Genomic DNA, 18,250 nt, shown 5'->3' on the forward strand with positions numbered 1-18,250 from the left:
AGTTTCTTTTCCTAAGTATATAGTACAACTTAATGTGACTTGGCATCACTCACGCCTTCTGAGTTCTTAGTTATTTATTAATTGATTATTGCTGTAAAAGGATTATTTAACTCAGGAGGATGGAGAAATTAAGAGTTATTGACAAGGGAGGAAGGCTAGATTCAGCTGAAATTCAAAAAGATAGATTTAATATTCTCCAAAAATTATACTGCCTGGGCATTGTACAAGGAGCTGATGGGGAAGTCTCATGCTTTCAGTATCTGAGGAAGTGGTTGCCTAGTTGCAGTAAATATGCGATCAGCACTGCTGGAGAGAGGGACTACACAATCGGATCCAGGGACCTTTCTTTACTAGACAGAGCAGAGTTGCCTTCTTTGTCCCCTCTGTCCCACACTCACCTGCCCTAACAGCCTGAACTGAAAATAAGGTTACTGTGCTTTAAAGGATCTGAACTTTACAAAATAAAGTAAAACGTCCTTGGTCTATTTTGGGCTAACCGAGAAAAACGTGATGAAAATACTAGAGTTCTAGTCCTGGTTCTGCTGTGTGACTCTAGGACCCAGTATCCTTATCTGGGAAATTAGGATGTCTTGCATTTTACGCAAAATTTAGGAAAACTCCAAACCAGACAAAAACTAATAAAGCTTCTCTCCAACATACAGACTTGCTGAGCTAATTAATTTGCTCTCATTTATACAACTGTCTCTCTTTGCTTCCTGTGCCCCCCTCTATCCTATCTAATCTTGCTGCTGCTCACTCTTTGGGTCCACACCACCTTTAAGAGCTGTAATACTCGCCGCGAAGGTCTGCGGCTTCATTCTTGAAGTCAGCGAGACCATGAACCCACTGGAAGGAAGAAACTCTGGACACATCTGAACATATGAAGGAACAAACTCCGGACACACCACCTTTAAGAGCAGTAACACCACAAAGGTCCGCGGCTTCATTCTTGAAGTCAGTGATACCAAGAACCCACCGGAAGGAATAAATTCCGGACACAGTACTGCCTGATCATTACCTAGTGTAGACCCAAGAGTAAGCTCTGCCATGAGCAAAAGTCCCATGATTGTTTATTTCATCATGGACCTTAAAGTTTGACTTGGCTCTAGCCTCACTGCAATTCCTTCTCAGACCACAAGGGCAAGGGCTCTTCTCTCTCTAGTTTGCATTCTACTTTATCCCATGAGCCTTCTCTCTTTCAGTAATGGCCACTATTCACAGAGGGCTTACTTAATGTTCCACAAACTGTGCTAAGAAATCTATATACATAAACTCACCGATAGCTTCTGGTATGATCTCCATTCTACAGATGAGAAAAATGAGGCCCACAGAGGCTGCAAGACCTGCTTAAGGTACATGACTTGTAAATAATAGACCTAGGTTAAGCAATCAGACTCTAGAACCCCGAGAAATGAACTGACCTTGGGTAAGAGATGAGCCTGTCTTTTCTGATCCCTAGTTACCCAGCTGATAAGTAGTGGCCATTTAAGTTTTCTGAGGCAAAATGTTTTCACCTGAAAAAATGGGATATTAACACCTACCATGAGGAGATGGAAGATACAAGCAAGTGCTTTTTTAAGATGAAAAAATGCCAGAGATGAGTAGGATTACTATAGAAGAAAAAGAAGAAATACAGACCTGAATTTGTCTCAGCCCTCACAGCTGACTCTGTCTCTCCACACCTATTTAGGGACCTCTGAGAGAGCCTTGCCTTGGGTCTCCCGCATGACCTCAGGCCCACACTCCTATACTTTACTTAAAGAGTGAGGAGTTATGTTCCCTCTCCTTGAGGGTGGAATATCTACACACATTATGTGAAATACTTTCCGAACATGAGTTTTGTTTCTTCTTCTTCATTTATTTATTTGATCATTTATATCAGTATGGACTCATGGATATTTATTTTATTCTTTGGGTTATAATCCAGTATTACTATTTTGTTGCTGAAACTGCTCAGCTTTGGCCTTTGAAAGCTCTGTTAGTTGGCTCCTATGTTCCACTGACATATCCCCATCAAAACGGGTTTTCTGTTTTTTGTTTATTTTTGAGCACTTCCCTACTTTCTAGCACTACAGAGCCTTCAGGCTTAGCTGTCTACTTCCTCCTTGGCACTGACCACAGTGCCAAGTCTGAATTGATCTCCATGCACTTTGCAGCCTATTTACTGTTTTTATAGGTGGCTACCTTTCTTGCACTTGGCAGGGCCTGTGTGGGGATGGCCTACTTCTATGGAAGATTAAAAGGAGCCAGCAGGCCTGCCCAGGCAGTGCCTTGCAACAGGGAGGTGACTGAACGGAAGTAACAGGCAGGCTTGTAGCGTGCCAGTGTCCCATCTGCTCTCAGAATTTCCTTCTTTAGTCCTTTACTGCTGCTGAATTTAGAGTAGAATCATTTACAGCTTTTTTTTTTTTTTTAAATTCAAAGAGTAACTTTTGCTTTTTTGTTGCTTTTTACTTTCTGTAACAAACAAGTATTGGTTCCATAAAAAAGAAAAAAAATTCCATTATGTTACCACCAGGGATAATCACCATTATCACAGTGAAATATATTTCCCCATACACCTTCTATACATATATAAAAATAAATATCTTTTACAAAATCAGCTCATACTTGACAGCCTTCTTCAGTCTGCTTTTTCCACTCAGCTATCAATCATGAATGTCATATCAAGAAATATATTTCTATAAGATTATGATCATGATTGATTTGTATGGATTTATCATACCTAATATTGGGTATTTAAATTATTTCTACCTTTTCACTATTATCCACATCTCTGTGACACACATCATTGTGGATGAATCATCCTTAGTTATTTCCAAAGAAAAATTCCCTGGAGTTTCCTTCTGGGTCAAAAGCCTTGTTTGCATTTGTTTTATAAGCTTTAATTTTTAGAACAGCTTTAGATTTACCAAAAAATTACAAAGATAGTACAGAGGATTCCTATACTTAGTCTCCCCTACTATGAACATCTTATATTTGCATGGTATATTCGTTGCCAATGAACTATGAAAGGAAAATAAATTTGGGGACCCCAAAATCACTAAGCCAAAGGGAAAAGTCAAGCTGGGAACCGTGGCAAACTTGTCCCCCATTTTGTTCCTAAATAAGATGGCTACAAAGATTAAAAAGCTACATACCTCCCTCACAAAGGACAGACAACACTCAAAGTCATCCCTCGGCTCACGTGAGACAAATGCATATCCAATTGCTTCCTTTGATTCAGTGGAAAGCTAATCAGAAACTCAAAAGAATGCAACCATTTGTCCTTTATCTACTTATGACCTGGAAGCCCCCCTCCCCACTTTGAGTTGTCCTGCCTTTCTGGACCACACCAATGTATATCTTACATATACTGATGGACATCTAATGTCTCCCTAAAATGTATAAAACCAAGCTGTGCCCCGACCAATTTGGGGACATGTCATCAGGACCTTCTGAGGCTGTGTCATGGGTGTGTCCTTAACCTTGGCAAAATAAACTTTTTAAATTGTCTGAGACCTGCCTCAGATATTTCAGGTTCACAGAACCAATACTGATACCTTCATACTAAAGTTCATATTTTGAGATTTCCTTAGTTTTTCCCTAAAGTCCTTTTTCTGCACCAGATTTCACTCAGTATACCACATTTCATCATTAAGTCTCCATAGGCTCCTCCTGGCTGTGATGGTTTCTTAGACTTTTCTTGTTTGTGATGGTGAGGACAGTTTTGAGGGGTGGTGATCAGGTATTTTGCAGAATGTCCCTCAATCGGAAGTTGTCTGATGTTTTTCTCACAATTAGGCCATAGTTATGGGCTTTTGGAACGAAAATTACAGAGGTAAAGTGCCATTATCATTACATCATATCAAGGGTTGATACTATCAATATGACAGCACTGTTGAAGGTGGCCTTGACCACCTGGCTGAGGTATTGCTTGTCAGGTTTTTCTATGGTATGGCTACTCTTTTTTCCCATTCCCACAGTGTATTCTCTGGAAGGAAGTCACTACGAGTCGCCTATACTTAAAGAGTGAGAAGTTATGTTCCCTCTCCTTGAGGGTGGAATATCTACATACATTATGTGAAATACTTTCGAACATGAGCTTTGTCTCTTCTTCATTTATTTATTTGATCATTTATATCAGTATGGACTCATGGATGTTTATTTTATTCTTTGGGTTATAATCCAATATTACTATTCTGTTGCTCAAACTGCTCAGCTTTGGCCTTTGAAAGCTCCGTTAGCTGGCTATGTTCCATTGACATATCCCCATCAATACCGGTTTTCTGTTTTTGAGCACTTCCCTACTTTCTAGCACTACAGAGCCTTCAGGCTTAGCTGTCTATTTCCTCCCCAGACCTAAAATCAGATATTCTCCAAAGGACACAAGAGATATGGTTTTAGAGGCATTTGATACTACCCTCCAGAAATCTTATGTTGATTTACAGTCATTACTCACATTGGCACAGGAATGCCCATTTTCCCCACACCCTTGCCAATAGCAGGGCAATTTCAAAGTGACTGCAGGGAGATGACCTGGCATGGGATACAGTGTGTGCATATATATGCATGCATGTGTCTATCTGTTCCATCTCTTTAAAATAACTTCTACGTTACTCAGTCTCCTGTTGAACTTCAAGAGAAAAGTGCCCTGGGGCCAGGTTTTTCCTTTTCTTTGCCCTTACATTGACCTTCCCCAACCTCCCTTTCCTTCCCCCAGTGCTGCTGGATTTTCTATCACTGGCGATCTCCTGTGATGAGGTCTGAAAGGAACCTTTCCTACACCCTCTATTAGAGCCCACGCAATTTCAAGGGGTGGAGAGTTAGAAGCAGAAATTAGCCCAAGGATTTGCCTTCCCTGCTTCCCGTACCTTCAGGAAATCCACCTGACCCAGTTTCCTCATCTTCTCTTGGCATGTGTATAATGGAAACCAAATCTCTCTCAAGCAGTTTCCTTCCATAGAAATCTTAAACATAAGACAAGATTTAGTAAAATGCTGGACTTCAAATTTCCTGTTGCCTCAGCTGCTGTATCTCACAAGTTATCAAAGAAAAAAAAGAGAAAGGATCAATAAATAAATATACTTGACACTGATTTCTAATCTCTGTCTGAATAGAGACTCACACCATGTTTGTGTGCATGCACATGAGTGTGTGTGAGAGTGAGCAAGCAAGGCAGATACACACACACACAGAGGCAAAGATACAAAACGTACGGGCACGCGCGCACACACACACAGAGAAAACAGTTCTCAGTAACTTTGGCAGTCCCATGATGATGACCTTCAATTGAAGTTGTAGGAAGTTGGAAGTATACCAATCCATAATGTCCTAGTGCTACTTTTCATAGGGCAGCAGGTTATGAATATGGACCTAGGAGTTCGAAACACCTGGGGTTGAATCACAGCTCTGCCACTTACTAGCTGTGAGATTTTGAGGTCGGTGATCATACTTGGAAATAGTGGACAATGTAGTACCTACCAGGGAGAGCTGCTGGAAGGATTAAATGAGATTAATGTATATGAAGTACTTGGCAGATATATAAAGAGCTTGACATAGTACCTATCACGCAGTAAATGCTCAAAACATTTTGTAGTTATTTAATAACATCATGTGAAGAAACCAAGACTAAGAGAGACTAAAAGTCATACAATGAGTTGATGGTAGAGGGAGATCGACTGGAAGTCAGTTTCTGGCTCCTGAATACATCACCATACCTGTAACACCCATTTCCTCTAAAACTGCTATCTATTAACAAAAAACTAGAAGAGTTAACACTGTTGTCACCTGTACACTCTAGGTACCATGCTGTCATTCCAATGGGCTAAGATTCCTTCTCAAGTTTGTTCTCTTAGTGTACAGGCCATTAAAAAAATAAAGACAGTAACAGCTATCATGAATAAGAACGCATTCTATGTGCCAAGCATGGTGCTCAAAACCTTAGCAGCACCGTCTCCCTATCCCACTAAGTCCAACAGCATGTCCTATTGACTCACCCTGCACGACCTCTCCCATGTGTGTCCATTCGTCTTCTCCACTGCTGCCACCATCTCCTGCTTGAACTACTGGAGTTGCTTCTTGACTAGTCTTCCTACTTCTAATCTTAACGCACTATTGCCTATTATTCAAACTGTATTCAGAGTAACAGTTCAAAAACGTGCAATAGATTATATCAGTGCCCCATTTAAAAATCCTTCAATAGCTTCCTATAATCCCTAGAACAAAGTTCATAGCACACAAATTCCTACATGCTTTGGCCCCTCTCTCCCTTTCAAGCTTGATTCATGCCACCTTCCAGCCACGCTGGCTTGCTTTCTGTTCCCCAAATAAGCTGATCTTGTTCATGCCTTAAGGCTTGTGCTTTGCTGGTCTGCCTTAGAGCTCTTACCCTCACATCTTGGAATGCAAGACTCATTAACATTCAGGTCTCAGCTCCAGTATCACCTTTTTAGATGCTGTCCTGGACCAGGAAATCTAGAGTAGCCACCCCATCCCTGTACTATTACACTATATTGCTGTATTGTCTTCATAGCACTGATCACTATCTACAATTATTTTGCGGTGGCAAAGGGCTTTAACTATTTTGTTCCCTGCCGTATCACCAGTACCTGGTAATGTGCTTGGCACTGGTGAAACCACAACAAATATTTTTGAGTGAATGAATGAGTAAATGATCAAAACAATCGTATAACACGTGACTGTTCAAGAAGCCTTCCCAGGCAAACCATGGGCCACTTGCTGGTCATGGAGACACTGCCTAGGAATCTCATGAACAGCTTACTTTGACAGGTAAACCCAACCTCCATTTCTTTTCTAATTGTCTCTGCAATGACCAGGCACACATAACCACTGGAGCTCTAGAATGAATTAAAATGCTATATCATAAACTGATTATTCTTACAAACAAATAAGCCTTACTGGAAGCCGTATGAGTAAAGGATGGTGTGGCCCATGGACAGGGAATGCTGTTGTCACTGCAACAGCAGTGACAAAGCAGAAGTAAGCTCATATCCAGTCCTCCCTAAACAAAGAAACCTGAAGAACAAATTCATCTCCATGAGGAAATGTTCTCATCTGGCTTCTCTATAAAACAGCTGTGAGTTTGCCAACTTCTAACTCTCCACAACCCAGCTGTGAGCTGTTCTCAAGGCAAGCTTGGATTCCAATACTTTATCCACCTCTTACCCTAACAGTCTATGAAGGGAGAGAGATGAGGATGGTATCAAGTCAGCAATGCCAAGATAGAGGTGAGGGGATACTTAATTCATGGCTCCCTCTTTCCCTCAGATGAAATGTCAGCTGAGGCATGGATCCAGAAGTGGGAGAGCTAGGTTAGTTATTGTGGTGGTTGAGACTGATCATGGAAAAAGCACACAACTAAGTTTCGAGACCCCATTCTAGCAGGCATTAGCGGCACAACCTTGGGTGAGATGCCTCTTTAAAGTTTCCATATCTGTAAAAAGAGGATAATTATACATTATAAGCACTTACAATTAATAAATGGATGTTATTACTTGCTAGACACTGAACTAATCACTTCACCCAAATCTTCGCAATCAGTTTCCATAATCCTGTGTAATAGCATCAACACTCCATTTTACAGACAAAGAAAATGCAGAGTAGACAAAGGAAGTAACATCCCAAGGTCCCACAGCTAGGCAGCACTGAAATTACCAAGGACTGGCTCTTGTTTTTGGCCCTGGGCAATGACAAGGGAAGGTAGCATATGGGGGGGCTTGTGACATCAGCTGGCTGCATTTATTCAGCTTGGTTATTAGTAATGCTTCATTACTAGTAGCAGAGGAAGTAACTGGTACTTTGTTGCTAAAGATGTTCCAAGGCCTTGGCAGACTCAAACTCCAGTCTGGGCACTAATTACTTGAAAACTTTCTCCTTGTTACAGGGGATCCCAATAGTCTCTTAGTTTATTTATTTATTTTTGAGACAGAGTCTCACTCTGTTGCACAGCCTGGAATGCAATGGTGTAATCTTGGTTCACTGTAACCTCCACCTCTTGGGTTCAAGCGACTTTCCTGCCTCAGCCTCCTGAATAGCTGGGATTACAGGCACACACCACCATGCCAGGCTAATTTTTGTATTTTTAGTAGCAACGGGGTTTTACCATGTTGGCTAGGCTGGTCTCGAACTCCTGACCTCAGGTGATCCGCCTGCCCCGGCCTCCCAAAGTGCTGGGATAGTGTGAGCCACTGTGCCTGGCCCCAATAGTGTTTTTTTATTTGTTTGTTTTTTAAAAAAGAAGAAGCACAGCTAAATTTTTTTTTTTCTTTTCAGTTTTTACAACTGCAGCCGGTCATGACTTTCCTGTTGTAACCTGGCTGCATAGTGGCCATTTCCCTCAGATTCTCGTCTTGGTTCTTGTGCGCTCCAGCAAACAGTCATGTAAAAGGGCAAAACGGCCTGCCACCAAGACCTGTTCCCCAGAACTTACAATAGAATCTCGTTGGGTCAGATATTGGTTTCATTTTCAATCCTGCCTGTCCTGCAGTGAGAGGCACCAAGGTCTCACTCATTTAGTTAGGTTACATAGAAATATCTTTCAAGGTTTGAGTTGATTTTCACTACACCCTACTAAAGGATGAAATCTGAATTAAGTGAAGATGATGTCTCCTGTCTGCCATCAGGGAACCAGTGATACAGGTGGTCTGACACATCACTGCTCTGCCCTTGTAGCCTCCAGAGGTTCCGGGCTTCAGTGCACCTCAGCATCATTATATTGTAAAAGTCACTATTTGTCACTTGAGCTCTTTGGAGGCTGCATTTGTTTCTCATTCACTATTTTACCCCTAGTTTAGCAACATGCCTGGCACTGAAGACATTTGGCAGCTGGCATATGGCAGCTCTCATAACTTGCTTCGGCCTAGAAGGAGGGATTTCACCGGTGAGATAAAAGGCGGGGAAGGTAAACCTTCAAGGTAAAAACTACATCCAGCAGGAAAGCAGACCTTTCTCTATGAGCACTAAGATCTGTCTACTGGAAGAACTCCTAAAGGAGGTAGTATAATACGTTAGGATCATCCACTTTGGAATGAGACCAGGATTACTTACCATCCAAACCCTTCAGCTCTGAGCTGTGTAACTTTGGCAAAGCTATTTAACATCTTCTAGGCCTCAGTTTCCTCATCTGTGAATCTGTGAAATGGGGAGTCATTCCTTCATTTGTGCTTTCAGTGAAGAAGTATTTATTGAGTACCCCTCAGTATATAAGGCATTCAAATAGGTAAAATAGCAGTGAAAAAGACTGACAAAGTCCTTGTTTTCATGGAGCTTAATTTCCAGTAAGTTGACAACAAACACATAAATAATTTCTGATAGTGGATATGAAGAAAATAAACCAGGATGCTGGAATAGAGAATGATGATGTGAGAGAGAGAGAGAGAGAGAGAGAGAGAGAGAGAGAGAGTGTGTGTGTGTGTGTGTAGGGGCAACTCAGGAAAGGGCAGTATCAGGATCCACCTCTTAAAAGAGTTGATATAAATATTAAATGAGATAATGGATATAATGTGTTCAGCCTATTGCCTAATGAGTACTCAACTAAAATCAACTGTTTTTGTATCACTCTCATCCTGAAGTCAGTGGCTATTCTTTCACCTCGCAGTGACTGAGCCCCAAATACATGCCAGTGATGGAACACAGTGGTGTATCAGATGTCTCTACCATTCAGGAGCTCACAGTATGGCAAAGAATGTAGCTATAAGCCATAAGAGAAGAAGTGCTAAATTCCACCTGCAGAGTCAGAGAAGACTTTATCACTGAGTGTTGACAGATGGATTGGTATTTTCTAGGAAGACAATGGGGCAAGGAGAGGGGTGTGCCAGGTGGAGGGAACAGCTTGAACAAACTTTGAAGATGTGAAACAGCTCAGCATGCTCAAGGAGCTGTGAAAAATTCAGAATGGCTAGAGATAAAATGTGTGAGGGTCCAGAGAGAGAACGTGTCTCATCAGCAGCTCCTAATGCTCATCTTTATGGGTCATGCTGGAAGTGTCTCCTAAGAAAATGAGGGGATGTAGATGGGAAAGAATAGGAGATGTGAAGGGTGTCAGGGCTCCATATGGCGTCTACCACATTGCCAGCACTTCAAAATGTGAACAAGGGCTATGCTTAAAATATACAGGCTGTGTTCTGTGTGACACTCCCTGAGGCAGCACAAGCAGATGTTTCAGGAAAAAAAAGAAAAACAAACACCCATTGGTAACTCAATATAAAGCCTACATGGGGGCCAGCAGGCATTAGGCTGCTCAAATGTGATGACATCATCAGCACAGATCTGCGACTCAGCTTGGAAGAGTATTATAGGTGCCAATGTCATGATGCTGGGGGTCTGGAGCAAATGGACACTTGCTCCCAAGCAGAGGCTAGGGCTCCCTCTTTGTCAAAGCCAGACTCACTTGTCCAGGAGTCTAAAGTCCGTGCCAGGGACAGTGAGAGGGCTCTGAAATGGGAAAACAAGAAACCATGAGGAGGTGTCTTATGTCTAGTTAATAACTCAAGCATCTCTGCCAGCATGTATTCTCAGATGAGTATAACTGAGAAGTGGATGTTTATGAAAGGGAACAGAGGGTCCCTGTTCTCCCACTGCCTGGTTTCTTCCCTGTTTACTACCCAGTTCTACCCCTGCCCTTTTAGTAAGTGTTCTTGTTACGAGTTTCCCTAGGAAATGGAAAAGAAGGTAAGAAAGCTATCCCTACCTGCACTCCAACCTCAATATTCCAAAAGCTCATGATACAGTCAACAGGCCTGGACTGTAGGAAATCTGCCCCTCCTGGAAGGAGGGTTGCTTGATGTAGACAGCAATGAGATGAACATCACATCCAGTTTACTTTCAGCCAATCTTACCAGAGGCTCTCCTTGTACTGCAGTGCAGTGCCGTCAGATGAGAGACAGCACTAGTCTGGTCACCACTAGATGATCCAAAACACATAAAAACATCAAACAGAGCTGAAGCAGGGAGAAGAGAGGAACTGAAGACTGCAGCTTTCCATCCTTTATATGTCACTGCCTAATCTCAAGACTGAACAAAGCCCAGTGCTTTGAACTCAAAGGACTGCTCTATGTACTGGAGGAGGTAACAGATGCCAAACATGAGAGCATGTGAAAAACAGCAAGGCCTTTGCCACTTTTAAAAGATATCCCATAAGTCATTAAGCCTAAAGTCCCTATTAAAGTTATTCCTGTAGTCTAAGGTGCTGCACTTAGAAGGTTCCTGATAGTTTAGCCCCTAGTTAAAAATCAGTATGTATTATAAGACAAGAGTATGCCATGGGACCACCATAAACCACTTGAGTGCAGAAGAGTTTCTGGATGAGCCAGCTGTCATCTTAGGTGTTGGGATGAGGTTAAGTTTTGCTGGGGGAAAGAGAAATGATAATCTTTAAAGGGTCAGGACTAGGGCATAAGTACGGGTGCTGAAAGAAGCAGATAAGGATTATTAAAGAACATTTTGCCCTCCTCCCAGTTTTTCCAGAAGCTGGCTCTGCTGTGACACCCAAATGACATAATTCTACAACTTTAAACCTGTTTCATCTATATGAAGAAGAACCTGTTTATGGCTTAGTGTCAACAGAAATCAAGTGTCATAAGATGTATTTACGATACCTGGAAAGCACTTGGTCACCAATGGCCCAATTGCAAGGCCCAGGCAGAACGAAAACAGTGTAAATACCCCAAGGAGCACCAGGGGAATATGCCTCTTAGAACTGAGTAAGGCCCAGTCACCCTCTAAGACTGCTTAATTGAGGGGCATCTGTCAGTAATTTGGATGACAGGGTTTCCTGCTGTCAGAACTCTCAACCTTGCCTTTTAGGCTAAGAGGAGCAGGAGTGCACAGAGAAACCAAGGCTGAATCCAGTCCTTCTACTTATTAACTGAGACCCCTCTGGGCAAAACTTACTCCACTGGGTCCCAGTTTCCTCACTTGTAAAAGAGGATCAATGATTCCCAGGTTCTTAATGAATGTAAAAACACACAGCACAAGGTAAACTATTAAGTGATTACCTTTCTCATTAAACACTGTATGAAGCAGTACCCTATACATACTAAACTTTCATGACATATTGCTATGTCCCCTTCTTCCTCCTTGAATTAGATGATTTCTAAGGCTCTCACATTCTCAGTCCCAATCAGACTCAAGTTTAATATAGAACAATAAATATATCAGATGGCTCTTCTAGTATGAGAAGTTAACATGAGGTATAGATCTTTTACTTTCCCTATCCAGTCACCCACTCACTTCTTAAAACATTCCACTGCAGTCCTCACTCAGCCCAGCAGAGATGGGTAGGAGGGAGGGAATGACAACAAAATAAATATTTTTCAGTCAACCACTTTGGGGAAAAGATGAGAGAATTCTTTTGAGAGTTGTTTTCAAATTAAAAAATATTTGCTGTGAGACAATAAAGCTACTCCTCTATAAAAAAACTATTTTTAGGGCCTCAGGCTGAAATATACACAAGAAAGAAAAAAGGAGTTAAGAGTGATAATTCTGTGTGTAAAAGTTTAAGCAAAGCCTGTGGAACAACTCAGTTTATGTTCAGCTGTAAAGAGAAAGCTTACATCCTTCCCAAACTGCTTCTCCAGCCACCTCTCCTGAGTCTGATTTCTGATAGAGCTCAGAGCCCTGGTGGGACTAAGGCCTCTGGTGGCTAATCGTATGCCTCTTTTTGCCCACTGAAGAGGATGGAAAGACCAGGCTTTGGAAATAGAGCCATTAACTGTAGGGGTCCAGCAACCAACTCTGAGAACCACTGGTTTGTGTGAAAGGCAAGACGATCACTTAGCTCTTATTCATTTTAATTGGCATGAATGGTTACAACATGGCTACAAGGGGCATTCTCGTTAGGGGCCAAAACCAGACTCTCAAATGAGGCCCAATGCAGGAATATAAAAATTGTCTGGAGGAAAAGAACAGAAGGACTCCATGAATCTGATATAATGCCATACTAGAGGCTTTATTTTCTTTCTTTCGTTCCAACAACCCCTTGCCTCCCCTCCCCTCCCTTTGGTAAAGAACAGTACAGCACCGAAATCCACAGATAATCCTTGAATCTCTGTGGCAGCTCCAGTTCTAAACTCCTTCTTCACAATGATGGTTTAAATGGCTGTTAACAAGTCATAACAAAGATCTCTCTTGCTCTAGGGTAGAATAGCCATATCCTTTCTCTTTACCCACCCAAATCATAACCAGCCTAAGTCTATGTCTTCCATGAAGTCTGTGCTGACCACTCCACTCTAGAGAGACTACTCATCATCCACCTTCAAGATCAGAGAATTCGGGGTCCTGCTTGTAGGACCAAGAGGAACTTGGTGGCTCTACTGTTCATGCGGGAGCAGTAGAAATGCAGGATCCCAAGGGCTGGTAAGACCAGGTGAGCTAGAAGTAGCCTAATCAAGGGAATAAGCATGAACAACTGCCATAGGATGGCATCAAAGCTGGTGAGGAAGGGGAGAGTGGCAGCCTGGAAAGTGAGCCATGTCCATAAACAGAGTAATTCATTACAAAGGCTAGGAAGTGAGGCTGTGGACAGTGGTAGATACTGGATGCCTCATTATGAAGTCCTGGCTCACAGTGTGGTTTGGGGATATGCCCATAAGGTTTAGGCAGGTCACAAAAGATTGGGCACAAGGCATTTAACATGAAATCCATTTCCCTGACATTGACACCCGCTACCACAGGTGTCTCTTGTGGTGATACTAAGCTGGTACAGACACTTGGCTTTTCCTCCTCTAGACAGGGAACTGCTGCTTGAAGGCAAGTATCTGGATTCATCATTTACAGCCCTGATTAGCAGTCATGTGTCTATGAAGATTTGTAGAATGAAGACACAAAGAATTTGTATTTTTCTTCCATATGCAATACCTCAATCACCTCCTTGGTGAAGACAGTCAGAATTATAAGATAAAAAAAAGTGGGGGACATTCTAGGCCCCCAGGTTGCAGGCTGTGGAATAAGGGATGATTAGCTCTAGCTGTATGCAGGCTGCTCCTCAGGGCATTCCATCCACCTTGTGGTAATAACAGAGACACTGTGGAAACGTACTGTAGCTGCTCTATCATCCTGTTTTTCTTTTGTGCTTTGCTGGTGTTATACTTCCAGACACGCTGGCCAACCCAAGGTGGCAAGGAGGCGTGACAGCAATCTTCAGAGTCACCCCTCCATTTGCCAGCCAGTTGCTCAGGGATGCACCATCTCACTTTGCTGGAGCAGAGCCTTGCTCCCTCCTCTCGTCTCCATGCCCACCCACGCCGCTTTTCCAGAGGTCAGCCACAAGTTCACATCAAACAACAAGCAGTGATTACAAATTGAGTGCCTGCTGGGAATATCTTTCTAGTGTCAAGCAACCATTAAAAGCACTTAAGGAAATCACAAAAGGGAGGCGAGAGAATACTTACAGAGAGCTATAGGATGGGGAGTGTAGAAGGGAAAGCGTCAGCCCACTTCCTATCTTGGAGGAAAAAACACGACATAAAAAGCAAAGTTGGTTCTAAAGAATGAACCTGAAAAATGGAAACTGAAGAACACTCTATCTGCCAACCACTCTCCTACTGCAGCCAAAACACTTCATGGTGCCTGGGAAACCTTTTGCTAACACAGAGAAAATTATATTTTAAGCAACTGTGTATTTTAAAAAATTTATTCAATGAGTATGCATTATAATAGGTATTCATATATAATCTCTTGTCCAATTAGGGCTGCATCTCTGTGAAGAAGGCATTATGATTCTGTTTTACAGATGTGGAAAATGAGGTTCAGAGGGGTCAGTGACTTGACTACATTTGGATCTCAGGAGTGACTGGTTGCAAAACTCATGTTCTTCCCACTAAAAACAAGGCTGGATGGGACTGTGAATCTCGCCAGGTCTCAGTAGCTGTTACTCCTGGGTTAATTAGGTAGTAGTGTAAGTGGTGTGCATAGTGTGGTGGCTTTTGCTGTCCACCTGGTTAAAAGAAGAGTCAACCTATTTATCTTAAGTGAGCTAATGGAGTCTTTGATGGAATCTTCGTTCAGTCTTCTAGTTGTCAATAACCATCTAAAAGGAAAGGACTGGGAACTGAGATAAGCAGATAATGTAACCTTGGGAAAGTCATTTTCCTCTCTGAGTTTTAGTTTTCTCATCTGTAAAATGCATCCAGTAAGACCTATGTAATAGAGTAGATGTGAATGCTACTAAAGAGAAACACTTTTTAAAGTTCTTAATATTATAATGGGCACAGGGGTAATATTTTATAAATAATAGTTGTAACTTGTTTTATTTCAAATTAAAAGTTTTGGAAAATACCTAAGTTTGGTATTAACTTATTCTCATTCAGTAGGTGCTATTTATGATTGAAAACACTTTTTAAAAATCTTGAGTTCGTTTCACGGCTAAAAACAACCACAACAAAAGAATGGCAGTGAAAGCACAGATGACTCAGGTTAAGGAAATAAAATGCCACATTCTCTTTGGGGCTGGTTCTCTCTCACATGTTTCAATCATCTTAGCACAGACTAAATGCACAGCAATTTAGAGACTAGAAACTTTTACTATCCAGTATACACATATGGCAGGGAACCTTGAACGTTTTAGGAGGCAAAAGACATGTGTAGGATGAATTAATGCAAATGGCTTTGCTTCAGTTATACAGGCCCCTGAAGGCACATTTGCTAGAGGAACTCTCCTAAGATGGGCAGCTCCTAGGGAGGGATTCAGGCCGATTCCCAGGCTTGCCTGCCAGCTTAACAGCTGAAAGTAGCAAACTGAAGGAGAATCAGGCTGACACTGTTTAGCCACTCCTGCTCCCTACCATAAAGACTGAACTCTTAACCGAATGGGGTGCAGAGACCCAGAGGTGGTTCTCAGGTTTTAGCCTCCTACAATTCTGACTCAAAGCTGCTCTGATAGTAAACTGCATCTGTCTTTTGTGCTCTGTCCACAGAAATCTGAAGGCAGCACGGCAGGAGGCACCTTCTATCCATCCTCCTTTCTGCACCCCTTTCAAAAAGGCTTCTAGGTTGAAGCAAGACTATCCTTGCCCCAGGGCAAATATAAAATGTGCTTTGAATCACCACCCCTGAGGAAATGGCGAACAGTGGGGCCATCTCATCAGACAAGCAGAGCTCTGAAGGTTTTTGCCTCTTGCTGTTTTCTTTTAGGCGATACAGCAAGCATTACTGCTATTTGAATCTGCAAAAATGGAGAACATGGAACTCAGATTCAATTCAGAGCTAAATTCATTTGTGTTTTAACTAATCCCCTCGAACAGTATACTTGGTTCTATAGAATTTCCTGTAAAATAGTAAACATTTTAGTCAGTATAGGACAAGTATTTGTAGCTTTTTGGTGTGAAAGAAGCAAAGAACAATACCTTCTTTTTTTTTTTTTTTTTTTTTTTTGAGGCGGAGTCTTGCTCTGTTGCCCAGGCTGGAGTGCAGTGGCGCGATCTCGGCTCACTGCAAGCTCCGCCTCCCGGGTTCCCGCCATTCTCCTGCCTCAGCCTCCCGAGTAGCTGGGACTACAGGCGCCGCCACCACGCCCGGCTAATTTTTTTTGTATTTTTAGTGGAGACGGGGTTTCATTGTGTTAGCCAGGATGGTCTCGATCTCCTGACCTCGTGATCCGCCCGTCTCGGCCTCCCAAAGTGCTGGGATTACAGGCTTGAGCCACCGCGCCCGGCCAACAATACCTTCTTTAAGGTTAGTGCATTGATCTTATCTAGGCTCTATTTCTAGATAGATTTGAGAAAACTAGTTCTTGCAAATCTGTCTTTCAGGTATTGACATAAGAGTCAGGTGATGCACCGTGTAAAAATTAAGGCTTGAGAGACTGCAAGAGGGGAAAGTACTCATTATGAAACAGAAAATGAAAGATATTGAAATTCTACAACCTAGTTTTTTGTTCCTAGATTTTCAGCAATAAAAACCTGGTGAAATTTAAGATCACTTAAAGATATATAGAGAGATTTTGCTTCTCCCCAAGCCAAATTTTAGAATGGTTCTTGCCCTTTTGTGTTAGAGGCAAAATAAACATTTCCAACCCCCTTAATCTATATGCATGTTATATATGTGTGTATACACACATACACATACATATATACATACGTAAATACCCATTCTAAATTCAGTTTGCAATCACTATTCCTTCTTCGATTTGCCTTGCAATTATGGAGTCAGTAATTCTAAACGAAGTAGACAATTTTTATTAAGAGGCAACTCCTGAATATTTAAAAGATTTAAATAGGTATGGTATAAAAATGTAGTCTTTTAAAGAAACTTAGAATACTCTTATATTCTGTAAACCACCACTTCTCCTTCTTTTAATACGTAGAACCCTTGAATAAAAATTCATAATAATGGATCTTACAAGTTATCTTCCAGCTACCCTTTAGCTGCTCAGATCTCAAGCCTCAGAAATAATAATTTTGGCATAGATGTATCTAAAAGTACATCACTTCAAGAATCCCCTGCAGACAGGCTGAATGTCTACAGCATTCTGGCCTACATATTGTTTCAAACATAAGAGAGGTCATTTCTTGGATAGCTGAGTACTCCTGCCCTTATCCATAGTTTCAGAGTCTTTGACTATTATCCTCTACGTCATGAACCAACTCTTGCCATAAAGGTGAGTTCACATAATTAACCCCAAGCCCAGCACATTCTCCCCGCCGGTAGGCCTCTGTCTCACTGTTCACCCTCAACATTGAAGGCCATGTCAGTGTGAAGCTGATAGATGGGGTGACTGCTGCCACCAAGGACATCTGCAACCTTTGCTGGCTGTATATAAGAAGGCCAGAAGACCTTGGGGCACCCCAAAACATGTATCTCTCAATCAGTAGGGCTTTCCCTCTTTCACTTCTAACAAAATCTGACTATAATTTGTGCCCAAAACACCCACTCACAAAGATACCTGCTTGCACAGGTTTACTGATAGGCATAGTGAATTACCTCCAAAGTGCCCTTCCAGGAAAGGGCTAGGCTCTTATTTCACGCACACAATTCATTCTGACCAAAACATTCTATCTGCTGCATGAACACAAAAACATATGCAGACACACAAGGCATCCCTAATTTCCTCTGGAGTAATGGGAGCCTGGGCAATACTTTAAGTATTCATTTTCCAGCATAAATTAGAATGAAGCACTGAAAACACCAGTGACATCTGCATGGATACAAAATGTATTCATTATGGTTGGTGCTATTCCAATGAAAGAAACTGCATTCATAATGAAAGCACATTTGAAACAATGTGTTGCTGGATTCTATGTCCATAAAAGCA

General features: G+C 41.9%; 1 protein-coding gene across 3 annotated transcripts in view; it reads right to left on the minus strand.

Annotated features, from left to right (window-relative positions):
• The window catches only part of TRIM44 (tripartite motif containing 44), a 198,634-nt gene that overhangs the window by 71,199 nt on the left and 109,185 nt on the right, over positions 1-18,250 (minus strand). Inside the window, exon 5 of one of the 3 annotated variants that reach the window (XR_283882.5) lies at positions 4,854-4,949. The exons of the other annotated variants lie outside the window; for them this stretch is intronic. The gene's annotated coding sequence lies outside the window, so the exon portion shown is untranslated. The remainder of the gene's footprint in view (positions 1-4,853; positions 4,950-18,250) is intronic. 3 annotated transcript variants of the gene reach the window in all.

This window comes from Macaca fascicularis, chromosome 14 (assembly GCF_037993035.2).
Source record: "Macaca fascicularis isolate 582-1 chromosome 14, T2T-MFA8v1.1".
Taxonomy (NCBI): Eukaryota; Metazoa; Chordata; class Mammalia; order Primates; family Cercopithecidae; genus Macaca; species Macaca fascicularis.